Source organism: Astatotilapia calliptera, chromosome 7 (assembly GCF_964374335.1).
Source record: "Astatotilapia calliptera chromosome 7, fAstCal68.1, whole genome shotgun sequence".
In the NCBI taxonomy this organism is placed as follows: Eukaryota; Metazoa; Chordata; class Actinopteri; order Cichliformes; family Cichlidae; genus Astatotilapia; species Astatotilapia calliptera.
The window spans coordinates 919,712-934,036 of NC_137428.1; positions in this window are offsets into that span (position 1 = coordinate 919,712).

Below are 14,325 nucleotides of genomic sequence, written 5' to 3' on the forward strand. Positions count from 1 at the left end.
GTTTTGGAGTTTTTACGTGTTTTGGAGTTTGTACGTGTTTTGGAGTTTTTACGTGTTTTGGCGTTTGTACGTGTTTTGGAGTTTGTACGTGTTTTGGAGTTTTTACGTGTTTTGGAGTTTTTATGTGTTTTGGAGTTTTTATGTGTTTTGGAGTTTGTACGTGTTTTGGAGTTTTTACGTGTTTTGGCGTTTGTACGTGTTTTGGAGTTTGTACGTGTTTTGGAGTTTGTACGTGTTTTGGAGTTTGTACGTGTTTTGGAGTTTTTACGTGTTTTGGAGTTTGTACGTGCTTTGGAGTTTGTACGTGCTTTGTCTGTAGGGGCCACCATAAATATACTTTTATTTATTCACTCCACATAAAATGTAATAAATAAATCATATAATACAAAAACCAACTATTCACATTTCAACTTTTAACTATTTAAATTTTCAGCTTTTTCCTTTTTTTTTCTTTCTTTATTCAAATCAGGCAACAAAATATATATCTCATTTACATTGACAGTTTTTTTTTCTTTTTTCCCCTTTTCCCTTCCCCTCCCCTCTTTTTCCCCTTCCCTTCCTTCCTCTCCCCATCCTTTTTACATAAAATATAATTACCATTATATAAACAATCATATCTATGTCTATACATACACATTTATTATCCTAAATAAGTATATTCAAAGGAGGGAGAGAGGGGAAAAAAACAGCAATCCCAAAACAAACGAACCCCCCCCCCCCCCCCCAAAAAAAAAGAAAGAAAGAAAAAAAAAAAGAAAAAGAAAACACACCTGCGTAGACCCATATATATAATCTTGGGGCAGATATGGGAGGAGGCCATACCTCCCAGTTTTACTTATTAAAGTAATCTATAAAGGGTTGCCAAATTAGGTAAAGCTGTTTAACATTATCTCTTAATGAAAATTTAAATTTCTCCAACTGTAAATGATACATTGTGTCTCTTAATAAAGCAGAATGAGTTGGGGGGGCTTTATTTTTCCAATTTAGAAGTATAAGGCGTCTTGCAAGCAATGTTATAAAACTCAGAGCACGAATTTGTTTATTATTTAAGTTTTTAACTGTAGCTACACCGAATAGTGCCATTACTGGGTCTGGGGGGAGCTGTTTTTTAAAAATATCAGACAAAGTTTTAAATATTTTAGACCAGTAGGTAGCGATATAAGGACATGTCCAAAACATATGTGACAATGAGGCAGAATTCTGGCCACATCGATCACATCTTGAGTCAGCCCCTAGCTTTTTTCTTTTAAACAAATTTAAAGTGAAACAACACAAAACACTGCAAACCACAACACAATTAAATATAAATTAAAATATGAAAACAAAAAGAACATGCATATTCTCTGTCATATGGACCTGCATGAATAAACTTTCTGAATCCTTTATCATCTGCAACTGAAAATAGTTGTGGATGATTACTATACCTTTCTAATGTGACGTTGTTGTCCCTGGCTCTCTCTCTCTCTCCCTCCCGCTCTGTTCCTGAGTGTAACTACCGCCCTCCCCCCTCTGCCCAGCGTAAAGCACAAGGCTCACGTGCAGAGTGAAGTGGGAAAAAGTGGAGAGAGAGGGTGAGAGAAGGAAAAACCACGGCTCGCGATAAGGAGCCGGCTCGCGTCGTTCACAGCAAAGACCCAGCTCTAAGAGCCATTTCGTTCGCGAATTACACATCACTACTCCACACCTGAGCACGGTCGGGGGTTACAGAGGATTCAGCAGGTGGAGGATCCATAATGGCTCAGCGTGGGGAAAACACTTCAGTACAGGCTGCGATCAGCTGATCTTTATGGATTGACACGTTTCACGTCACTACACTAGTGATACTGCACAGTACACGGCTGATATAAAGGTGGAAATCAGTGACTGAGTCTTTAATGACGAAGCCCACGGCCACGTTCACACACTGAGCTGCAAACTAACCTGTTTATCCTGCACTACTCGCTGTTTTCATGCAACGTTTCAATAACACAAAGTTAGCACGGCTTAGCTTGTTTAGCAGGACGTTTCCCAAAGATGAAACACAAGAATTTATGTAAACAATCATGATCAGATCACATGTGTGATTTAGAAACACGAGGACTTCCATGTGAGCTTTAAATGAGCGTCCTTCCTTTAACTCTGAGCTGCTCCTTCTTTCTTATCTGTCTCCATCTCTGAGTGAACTTAGCTGTCTGTGTTTCCCTCCCTATCAGATACACCAGCTGGGCCTTTAGCTGCAACACACTGTGACACACACAGTTTGCGTGTTTGCTGATGTTTGTCGAGCTGAAAGAAACGCTGCATTTCAGATGAGCTGACAAAATCCTTACTCCCGCTATGCTAGCTCCTCTTCTGTAGTGCTAGCTAGATGCTAAGGTTGTCACGATCCCGGGTTTCCTGTTTGATATCTTCAGTGTGAGTCTGTTGTAGTTTTCAGTTTGGACACAGGTGATGTGTTTCCTGTCCTCCTGTGTCCCCCGTGTCCTCCTGTGTCCCCCGTGTCCGTGTTTCGTCGGTTTTGTCTGGCTTTACTTTGGCCCGTTAGCTCAGCGGTCCTTGTCTCTGTCTCAGTGTCTCGATCCATGTTCAGTCATCCAGGTAAGTCAAACGTGTCAGTGTTAGCCTCCTGTTTTATTTTGATAGTTTCTCATCCTGTGTGTTGTGTTCAAATTTGAGGTTTTAAAAACTCAATTTAGATTTAGATTTCCTCCCAGTTTTTATAAGCATAATAAAAAACATACGAGGTTTATGAGAACTAGAAGTTAGTGGTGATGACACTAACACGTAAACACATGAGCACAGGAAAGACGCTCTCATGTTGAACGCCATCATAACGGCAGGAAGACGACACCAAAGTTCAGCTGAAGGATGATCCAACCACAGCTCGAGGTTAACACCACGCTGTGTGGTTTGGACACTCGCTGTGAAAACATCCACATCCTGAGCTTCAGGAGCGTCACCGCCCACGGCTGCACTTACACCAGGAGATTTTAAAAACTGATTAAAGCTGCAGAGGAATCGTTTTATACAGATTTCTGTGTAATTTCAAAATACGCCTCAGCTGACCTGGGGTCAGAACTTTATCCGTCCCGCGTCAGGAAGCTCCACAAGGCAGGTGTGCACACTGCAGACTGATAGGGTTTCTATGTCACGCTGCTTTCTTATTATATGTTTTTTTAATTTTGAAAACAGAGTCTGCAGCCTGGGTAAAGACACCCATCTGAGAGGCAGAAGTGCTCACCTGTACTCCAGATGTTAACATCAGCTCTGTGGCTGCAGGATGAATCTGACCAAGTGCTGTAGATAACTGAGTTATCATTACTGCCTTAATACATCAGCATCCCTCTAATGCTGCTGCTGGAACAGGTGGGTGGATTTAAATGGAAGTACTTTGTAATTGAGTTATCATGTTTTACTGCTGCTGAGGCAGCAGGTCAGACGCAGGGAAGAAGCTGGTTTCACCACTTAAAAATAAAGAAGTCAATAAAGTATGTCAGACTAACGAGAGCGGCTCTGCATGGAGGACGAGACGCTAACGATGACTCTCGCCGTTTCACAGCCAGGACTTCCTGTTACTTCTGACTTTGTATGAATTGTGAGAATTTTTCTCATATTGAAAAGATTTGAATGTAAAATGACGCCTCACAAATATCTCAGAATCGTTCGTTATCTCGTAACTCTGATTTCTACTATAGTTTATTTTGTTTGCAGTTTTGTTTTGTCTGCATCATTTTTCATCATTCCCCACGTGTTGGGATGTGAGTTGTAGCTTTGCTCTTTTATTAGATGTTAAACTTTTTTAAATCCTGATGGACGTTTCCCGTGATCCCTCACTCATTCCTGCTGACGTTTTGGGTCATTTCAGTTCAAAACTTTTAAGAAAGCACCATCCACCTTCGGATCATTCGCTGTGGTTTGAGTGGAGCTGTGATCCTCGGGGCTGCTCCTCTTCCTCGCCCGAAGCTCTCACTGAGAGCTGCACTTATCTAACTGTGGAGGCCGCGCTCTCAGCTCAGCGCTCGAGTGAACGTTAGCAATGCCAACGTCGAGCCTGAAATTATTTTTATTTCTTCAGAGAAACTGTGTTCACAGGGCTGCAGGCTAAAAACGAACTTCGGCCTCGACCCTCTTAAATGTGAGTATCAGAGAGAAACGATGGCAAGTTTGGCTAAAAATAATCTGGATTTGAAAAAAGAAAAAAGAAGAACTGGAACGACGGTTGCATGTTCGTGACATCGTCCACAAACGGGTGTTTGTCGAGCCTGCAGGATCTTCTACAAGCTGCTTTAATAGGTTTTAGACAAATAAATTAATTAACAGGTGCTGCAAACCAATCATCAACACACCAAATACTGCAGTTCCTCTAACGTCCTCTAGAGGCTCCATAGACTCCCATGTTAAAATGCAATGGCACCCTGATAGTCCCAGAAACCTTTTGGAAAAATGTGACTGATTTACGTTTTATCCATGTGGAGGAACGTCCCAGTCGTGGGACACTGAACCAGATCTTTACCCTCTCAAGGATACTTGAGCGTGCTCTATGTAACCTGGTCATCCTTGATGGTGTCTGCTCTGTCCACCTTCAGCAGGAATGTCTTGGATCATTGCAAACACTGGTTTGTTGGAGGTCGATGGATTCGCTCCTTTGTATGTGTTAAATCGTCAGCGCTCACTGTCGGACGTGCTTGTCTCATTGTGAGCACGATACTGATGGAATCTGAATTCAGTTAAGTTTGGTTGGTGTCATGTGGATTCACAGGTGCTTTTATAGTGTAAGGTAAAGACCCTGCACTCACTCAGAGCTAAAGCATCTTTTAAAAACAGTGAGATTTTCAAGTTTTATAATTAGAAAAACTTCAGTGTCCACATTAGTGGAAACTGTTTTCAGTTCATAACATAAATACTGGAACAATAAACACACATTTATAAGACATACATCACTGCATGGTGTTGTTTAGTAAACTAATTGCATTTGGCACAGATGATCCTGTATACACACACCATCCTGTTCTCCTCCTGTATACATCTTATTTTGCAAATCACAGGCTTTTATTTTAAAAAACAAAATTTAAAGCATACTGACCTTCCATCATTCATCCAAAACAACAACAACAAAGTAAGTGTTTGAAAGAAATACGAGCAGGCTTTGCACAACCTCGCCGTCACTGTGTGCTTCAGTGTTTCCATAGTCTGGGAGGAGTTATGTGCAAAAGTTTTGGACCTTCGTTACAACCACATGTCGTGGGACTGTTCGCCTTTACGAAACCCTGTGCAGGTTTTCATGAAAAGATTTTACAGCAAGCAAAGTCGACGGCTACATCTGGCCCAGCCTCTCGATGAGACACGAATAGAAGAATGACTGCTGTCAGCTGTGTGCACGGTCAGCACGTCTGTTTGTGGATTTTCTCTTTAAACGTTAGATTTAAAGACCGTGCAGAGCTCGTAACCGCAAAATGAAAAAGAAAACGTGTGATCTCGTCGCCTTTGAGGACAGCAGTCAGCTTCAGATTAAACGGCTCCAGTCGCTGCTGGATAGGCTGAAACTAGCAGTGACGTAGTTTCTGCACGACGGCAACTTAACCACAAAGCGACACAGGCATTGAGCGACGATGTTTCAGAGAGGTCTAGCTGGCTCAGATTCATTGCCACAATCTGTCTGCTTTCACAAATTCGGCCGTGTTTGTCCATAAGCTTTAGCCGTCTGTCTGAGAGGCGGACCGCGACTGGTCAGAGGCCGGTTGCCCCTCACCAGGTGACCTGTGTGGTCCCAGAGTTGGAGGATGTCGTTGCACTTCACTCAGCGGTAACAGCACTTCCTGTTAATCAAACAGAGAGCTTTAAAACGCTCTCTGAAAATAAAGGTTAATAAAAAATGCTGATTAAAAATCAAAGGAGCGCAGACCAGCGTCAAAGATCACCTTGTGCTTCCACAGTTGGTCCACAGTGATGGGTCCTCCATGGACAAATGAATCCTACCTGGCGACTGTGACAGTAAACATGTGTTGGAGGACGCAGGCTGGCCTCGCTCTCCGTAATCACATCAGCCTGCTGCTGAGGGCCTGATGGCCTCGCTGCTCGGACGGCTGCTGGGCCTCAGCGGCTATAATCACCGGCCTGGAGCGACTCTCCCCGCACGCACACACGAGGTGGACGTCACTGTAATCTCATTACTCCTCCCAGTAACACGCATCATAACCAGCTACTCTTAGATCTTCACTGATGTCATTACAGAGACCGAGCTGCTGAAAACGTGCAAGAAAAACATTTTCAAAGAGTTCATTAACCTCCTAGGACTTGGCATCCACATATGTGGACATCACATTTTGGGTTATTTAGACCAAAATACTCAATTTTCCTCTACATGGGCCTGATATCCACTTACGAGGACGTTATACTGCCACTGTTCTATCAACATGTTAAACAAATATCCTCATATTTGGCTCTCATTTGTCTTAAAAGCAAAAATCTGGTAATTCTTTGTTTTTACATTCATCGGGCCCCAATCAGCCCAAATATCAAAGAGAAATTAAAAATGCTGCTGTGGAAGAGTTCAGGTCTCAGGAGGTTAAAAAGGAGTCGGCGTCTTTTTCATCTCGTGCAGGTAAAGCAAATACTCCACTGCAGCTTCAGCATTAATGGTTCCTGCTTCAGCTCAAATATAGAAGAACCGCTGATGTGAAACGACCTGGGAACTACACTGGGCATTACTGTGGTGTGGAGCAGGAAACGGGTTGGGATGTATGCTGTGAAAATCATGTTCATTAGTACTGAAGAGGAACAGATTACAGCATTTTTAACAAGAGTTTAAAAAAATACAAGAAAATATGAACATTTGTCACATGAGTTTAGGCGTGGGAACCATGAGAAACAACAAAGTCGGCAGTTTGTTTTCTCGCAGTTTAGTTTGGAACCAAATTGTTAATAACTCCGGCACGTTATCACTGCAAAGTGGGACGAGCTTATGTTGGAGGCCTGTGGGACAAAGTGGGACATCGTTACAGCAGCTTTTGAACTGCTGGAGAACAACCACAGAGCGGACAGCTTTACGAACTTCAGATTTTCTGTCTCTGTATGATCCTTTCTGGATTTATTTCGGTTCCTTTTGTGACACCTTCTTGTTTATTCTGGACATTTTTTCATGTCTTCTTGGTCACTTTGTTGTCCCACTTTGGCATTTTGGAGAAATATTGCTTCACTTTAAATGAGTTTTGGCATTTGTGGCCATTTTTCGGACATTTCTTTTTTCTTTTTTGTGATATTTTTGTGTCTCTGATCGTTTAGGGGTGTAGCTTGATGCTCGCGTCGCGTGTCTTTGTGAGCTTCTTGTTGTCTCATTTCATCATCTTTCAGAAACTTTGCTTTGTTTTATGAGTTTTTTTACATTTGTGATCCTTTTTGAATATTTTGCATTTCCTTGGGGACATTTTGGTCTCTGTTCTTGTCACTGTTTAGTTCTCCCTTTGCTGTTAGAAGCTCAGCTCCTGCTGTTGTATTTTGCTCGTCCTGGGTCGGTTTGAATTCTGACAGAAGCTGAGGTTTCTTGCACTGGGAGCTGAAGCTGCTGGCGTACTACAGGAAGTAATAATAATAATGGATTGGATTTATATAGCGCTTTTCAAGGCACCCAAAGCGCTTTACAATGCCACTATTCATTCACTCTCACATTCACACACTGGTGGAGGCAGCTACAGTTGTAGCCACAGCTGCCCTGGGGCAGATTGACAGAGGCGAGGCCGCCATATCACGCCATCGGCCCCTTTGGCCAACGCCAGTAGGGTAAAGTGTCTTGCCCGAGGACACAACGACCAGGACAGAGAGCCCAGGGATCGAACCGGCGACCTTCCGGTTACAGATACGCTTCCCAACCTCCTGAGCCACGGTTGTGAGTGTAGCTGTGATATAAATGAACTTCTCATCCCGAGGCCATTGCCGAATCGCGTCCGACGGGTGGAGGAGAAGGTGTGTGGATGTTCAGGAGATGTGGAGTGGAGCTGGAGGCAGGTGTAGAGGCTTCACGTCCACCCCCGAACCGCTGCTGAACCTCCCTTACATAAAGAGTGTTATGAAAGCTAGTCAACAATCTGCTTTGATTCACACGAGCCCGGTCATGAGTCACTTCCACACGGCTGAAAAAGTAAGAGAGGAGCTGCGGTTATGTCATCATAGTGTCATCACAGTGCAGCATCAGCAGCACTGTGGGCTGATCTGAGTGCACTTCACTGTTGCTCTACACCAACGTGCCTGCATTTCACTTCTTCATGTATCCTTTCAGGTCGAGTAGACACATCGTTAGGTTGTACCTGTCACACCTGCGCTGCTTTCCACACTGAAGTCAGACTCGTGTGTGTTTGTGTAGATGTGAACGAGGTCACTGCACTGGGATGCTCTGGAGGAGGCGTGTTGGTCCAAACTCTAGTTTGCCAGGTGTGGTCGGGTATGTTGCAGTTGTTGTTCCCGCCCTCAGACACATCTGGCCAGTCAGCAGACAGGATGGTGTCATGCAGCTTGTAGCGGCTTTCGTTGGCGCTTCCTCTGTGTGAAAAGAAACCAAACCGCGAGAGAAAGCTTCAGGTTTACAAACTCAGCAGCTGATTCCCAGCAGACGTTTGTTCAGTTTGATTTCTGTGAACAGTAAGCCCCTCCCACGCCTGGCTGGCCGGCCTCTAGTGGACATTTCAGGCTCCACTCTCTACATCAGGGGTCGGCAACCCTGGGCATGCGTGCCAAGGGTTAACTGATGACACGACCATAGCTGGATTGGCCATCGGGCATTTGCCCGATGGGCCGGAAAGGGGGGGCAGAAGGAGCAGAGACCCGAGGCGGCCGCCGGTCCGAGTGTCAGGTGAACTGAACTTCAGGAAGGAAGTTATGAGCTGCAGTCTATCTGGGTCAGATATGAACCAGGTTTAGGTGGAGTTTATTTTCGTTATTCTGACTTTTTACAGTCAGTTACAATAACTCGTACTGCGTGAGCTAGCATGACAGAGTTTCTATACAGCTGGGTGGTGCTATGATGTTACTGATGTTGAACTTTATTTATAAGGTTAATTATTAGAGTTTCCAACCGTCCTGTAAAAAACGTAATCGTCCCGCATTCAGAGAAAATATTACATTTCTTATTGAGGTGAAAAGGAACAGTTTGTCCCGGACTTTAGCTAGAATGAAAAAGACAAAGCTGGAGTTTTTCTGTCTCTTTACGCTGCACAGCTGCCTCTTCTTCTCTCATCCCCCCCCCCCTCCCTCTCCTGTTTCTACTTCAATCATGAAACTGATCAATGATCAGCTGATCGTCTCTCTTGTTTGTTTATCGCCCACTTTGCGCCAGAAAGAGGAAACCAGCGGATGTCGCGCTAAACAACAGCAGCAGGTTTAAGCTTGATCAGCTGTTGTTAGAATTTATTTAATATTAATTTCTAGTATCAGCTGATGTTTGCTGGAGCCACAGCTGTAAAGCTGCTGGTCATGATGTCGGTTTGGTTATGTGGTGAGAGGGAAACATGAAGATGAAACCAGGAGATGTTCTTACTGAACCATCAGAGCTGAACAGGTCAAATCAAAATCAAATCAAATCAAATCACTTTTATTGTCACATCACATGTGCAGGCACACTGGCACAGCACATGTGAGTGAAATTCTTGTGTGTGAGCCCCACAAGCAACAGAGATGTGCAAACACAACAACACAAACGAGCAAAATACAAGAATGGCCAACCTGAAACTAATAAATATATGTACAATATATAATAGTGTATGCATTTCTGGATGTGTATACTAAATATTTTCCTACGTGTGTGTGTGTGTGTGTGTATACACATTTTTACAAATTAAATAGTAAAAAAAAAAATAATAATAATAATAATAATAAAATATATAAAATATACAGAGTTGAGACATGTGCAGAACAAGTGGCATTACTGTACAGTATGGAGTGCATAATGTTAAAGTTCCAGTAGTGAAGCTGAGGTGTCTATGAAGTGTTCAGCAGTCTGATGGCCTGATGGAAAAAGCTGTCTCTCAGTCTGCTGGTACGGGACCGGATGCTGCAGAACCTCCTTCCTGATGGAAGCAGTCTGAACAGTTTATGGCTGGGGTGACTGGAGTCCTTGATGATCCTCCCCGCTTTCCTCAGGCAGCGCTTCCTGTAGATGTCTTGGAGGGAGGGAAGCTCACCTCCAATTATCCGTTCAGAGCACCGCACTACTCGCTGGAGAGCTTTGCAGTTGTAGGCGGTGCTGTTGCCATACCAGGTGGTGATGCATCCAGTGAGGATGCTCTCAATGGCACAGTGATAGAAGGTCCTGAGGATGCGGGGGCTCATGCCGAATCTTTTCAGTCTCCTGAGAAAGAAGAGGCGCTGCTGCGCCTTCTTCACTGTTTTGTTTGTGTGTACTGACCACGTAAGATCCTCAGCCAGATGTACACCAAGGAACCGGAAGCTGCTCACTCTCTCCACAGCAGCGCCGTTGATGGTGATGGGGGTGTGTACTTCTCTGCACCTCCGGAAGTCCACTATCAACTCCTTTGTCTTTGCGACGTTGAGGGTGAGATGGTTGTCTTGACACCAGTGGGTCAGGGCGCTGACCTCCTCCCTGTAAGCCGTCTCATCACCGTTGGTGATAAGACCCACCACTGTAGTGTCGTCCGCAAACTTCACAATGATGTTGGAGCTGTTAGTGGCCGTGCAGTCGTAGGTGTAGAGTGAGTACAGGAGAGGGCTCAGTACACACCCCTGTGGAGCACCAGTGTTCAGTGTGACGGGGGATGAGGTGATGCTGCCCAGTCTGACCACCTGGCGTCTGTCAGACAGGAAGCTAAGGATCCAGCTGCAGAGGGAGCTGCTCAGTCCTAGATCCTGCAGTTTCCTGTCCAGCTTCGAGGGAACGATGGTATTGAATGCTGAGCTGTAATCTACAAACAGCATCCTCACATACGTGTCTCTCTTCTCCAGGTGTGACAGGGCAGTGTGTAGTGTCAGGGCTATGGCATCATCAGTGGACCTGTTGTGGCGGTATGCGAACTGTAGAGGGTCCAGTGAGTCGGGTAGTGCAGAGCAGATGAAGTCCCTGACCAGCTTCTCGAAGCATTTGCTTACGATGGGGGTCAGGGCTACAGGTCGCCAGTCGTTCAATGAGGAGATGGTGGAGGATTTGGGTACAGGGACGATGGTGGCCATTTTGAAGCAGGCTGGGACTACAGACAGAGAGAGGGAAAGGTTGAAGATGTGCGTGAACACTCCAGCCAGCTGAGCCGCGCATGACTTGAGGACGCGGCCGGGAATCCCGTCCGGTGATGGAGAAACAGGTTTACCTTTTAGGTGACATGAATGAGTTGAAGTTATGAACTGTTTCTGAGAGACAAATAACACCAGGATCCTTTTCTAAGTAGCTGACAGCTGGTAACTGTGCAGGGGCGGGTCTAGGAAAGTGTTGCCAGGGGGGCAGGTAGGGCATTAACAGGGAGAGGGGGGCACAAAGAAATACTTTTCTTTCTTATTCTCATTTAAAATGTCTCGCTTTTAAAAAATAATTATCTGAATCTTACAACCAAAGTTTTAATCTGATGTCAAATGTATAGAAATCATAAATATACCAACAAGACTGTACATCACTGTCACAACAGCGTCTGTTTTCATGGTTGTGAGGAGACCATAAATAGCATTTGTATTTTCTGTTGTACAGTCCATTTGCTGTTATGGATAAAAAGTCTTTTTTTGTGTCTGATAACTATTCGCTGCCAACATCTGCGAACAAATGTAATCCTATAAAGTTGTTATATTAAGTGTGTAACTGTTCATATAGAGCGTTATTACATTTATTGCTAATGCAGTCATACGGCACACTGACTTCTGAGGAGATTTTAGATGCACTCATCATCAGAAAGGTTGCCGACCCCTGCTCTACATAAAGGAATAATATTTTTACCACCCATCACATGTTAACCCAGCGTTGTTTTTGTGTTTATTTGAGGTTGTTTTACGTCTCTGCTGACATTTTTGAGGTCATTGTTTTGTTTTGTGTCTCTTTCCCTTCTATTGGTGGTCATTTGAAACGCTCACCTCAACGTTCATCAGTGTCTTTGCTAACCCAGAGATGAGCGTCACAGCCCTGTAATGTCACCCACTGGCGTCCCGGATATTTTCAGGTAACCCTGTTTGGATTGTGAGCCAAAGCTTGGTCGTCGGTCTGCATCCACACACACAGATACATGCTCCTCAGGTATCCAAATATAATCCTAGAATTTCATCACTTTGGTGGTCTGTTAGCACAGTGACCTCACAGCACACATGTCTTGGGTCACATGAAGGCTCCAACAGCACAAGCACGGTTCAAGCAAAGCTAGCAGCCACAGCCGTTAGCATGGAAGTCTGACTCAGGTTTGGAGCCAGCTTCTAGTGGACATCAGAGGAACTGCAGGCTCACCATTCACTCCATGTTTCAGCGCTGAGTGTGAAGCAGCAGTCTGACGGGATGCTGATCAGGAGCAGATTTACTGGGATTCAGTGTTAAATAATTGTGCTGCCACACAGTCATGGAAACCTGCTGTCATCAGGAAAAGAGCAGAAGATGATGTTCGCTCTGTAAAAGCTCAGTTTGCTCTGCTATAGCTTTGCTTTGCTCTTTACTGCAGCAGTCATAATTACAGTTATTAAAGAATGGGTGGCACACACTCTGAACACACTTTTAACTGTGTGATAAGTGCTCTGAAACCAAGAAAACATCCCAATGAGGACCTGTGTGCACGCTGACAGAGATCCAAACCAGATCTGGTGTCCCGGCCTCCCAATTGTTTTTTTTAACACGTTTACACTCAGATCTGAAGTTTCATCTGAGGAGAGCAGAAACAGCTAGAGCTGCTTTTCAAAGCAGAGCAGGCGCTTAGGAAAACTAATCGACACACAGCGCGGAGACAATAATGCAGTTAGCAGCATCTAATGAGGCCAGGAAGTCATTACCCAGCAGATGATGGATCTGCTGCTCTCTGATTGGGTTAGTGTCAGTCACAGCACCGAGCCATCTGATTGGTCCGGGCCCAGTCGGCGGTGGAGGACAGAGGTCTTCCTGGATGTCTGCGTCTGAGTATCACGGCGATGTTCTCACCTTGGTCCTGACAGGTTCGAGTCTCTTTGTGGTTTTAGCTCGGTGGGGTTTTCTGGAGTCTTACTCGAGGTTCGAGTCACAGTCCCATCCACCCTGACCTCCATCCTACCTACCTCCTTCTACTACACGTGATCCAGGATACAAACTTTTAGCATAGTGAACGTGAGTCCTAATTCGGACTCGTGTTGCAAAGTGAAATTCTTCCAGTTTTAAGGAGTGAAGGATTAAATCTGGCTGAGGCTGGAGAGGTGGCGAGGACGCAAAAGAGCAGCTTCTCAGTCGTTTCCAAGCCTTCAGAATAAAGTAGAGTTAGTGAGGATACCTGCTCTTTGATATGAAAAGGAAATAAAGTGCAGAACACCTGAGTTACGTCTCTGCTTCCTCACCTGTGCACGCAGGCCTGATGATGTTTTCCAGAAAAATACCTGCACGTGTTAAACGGAGCGTCACAGTTTTATGTTCTACAGTCCGACTGCTCCCGGGTTTCATGTTTTCCTGCACACGGTTTTAGCAGCAAAGGCAGCTGCCTGGTCTCTGCTGTTCACAAATGAAGTGCAATCGTGGCGAGATGTGCTGTGCTGCTGTTTAACATCCTTCAGCCTGCTTCACTTTGTCACACAGCTTCTGTTTAACTGATTTATAATCAGCAGGTCTGAAACAGAAAAAAAAGAGGTTAATCACAGTGAATGTGTGATTTCACGGGGGGGTAAGGACTTTTTCACACAGAGCAGGTAGGTTAGTCAGCACTACAGAAAAAAACAACACGTGATAAAGGTGTTTAAAAATATAGACTTTTTTCAACCACCACTAGAGGGCGCTGCTCCGTGAACATGAACAGAGGTTTTGTTCTCCTGTGTGTAAATACTTTTAGAGAAAACTTCAAAACAGACCAGTTTCGCTTTTTATGATTTTTTTAGGTCTTGTTATTGTAACTTTAATATGTTTGTCAGAAACACGTCTAACCCTTCCTGTATAAATAAAGGTTACATAAAAAAATCTGACTGCTGTGTGTGTGTGTGTGTGTGTGTGTGTGTGTGTGTGTGTGTGTGTGTGTGTGTGTGTGTGTGTGTGTACAATAATCATTTCCTATACATGTCTGTTTTTGATAGATGGAAGACTAAACAGTTCACAGGTGCTTCACCCTGCGTGACCAGCAGGTGGGGCTGCTGTGCCACTGCTGCAGAGGAAAATGTGAGACAGCCAGTTCCTGCGCCCAGGAAGTATGTTTACTGAGAAACACAGAGAGTATG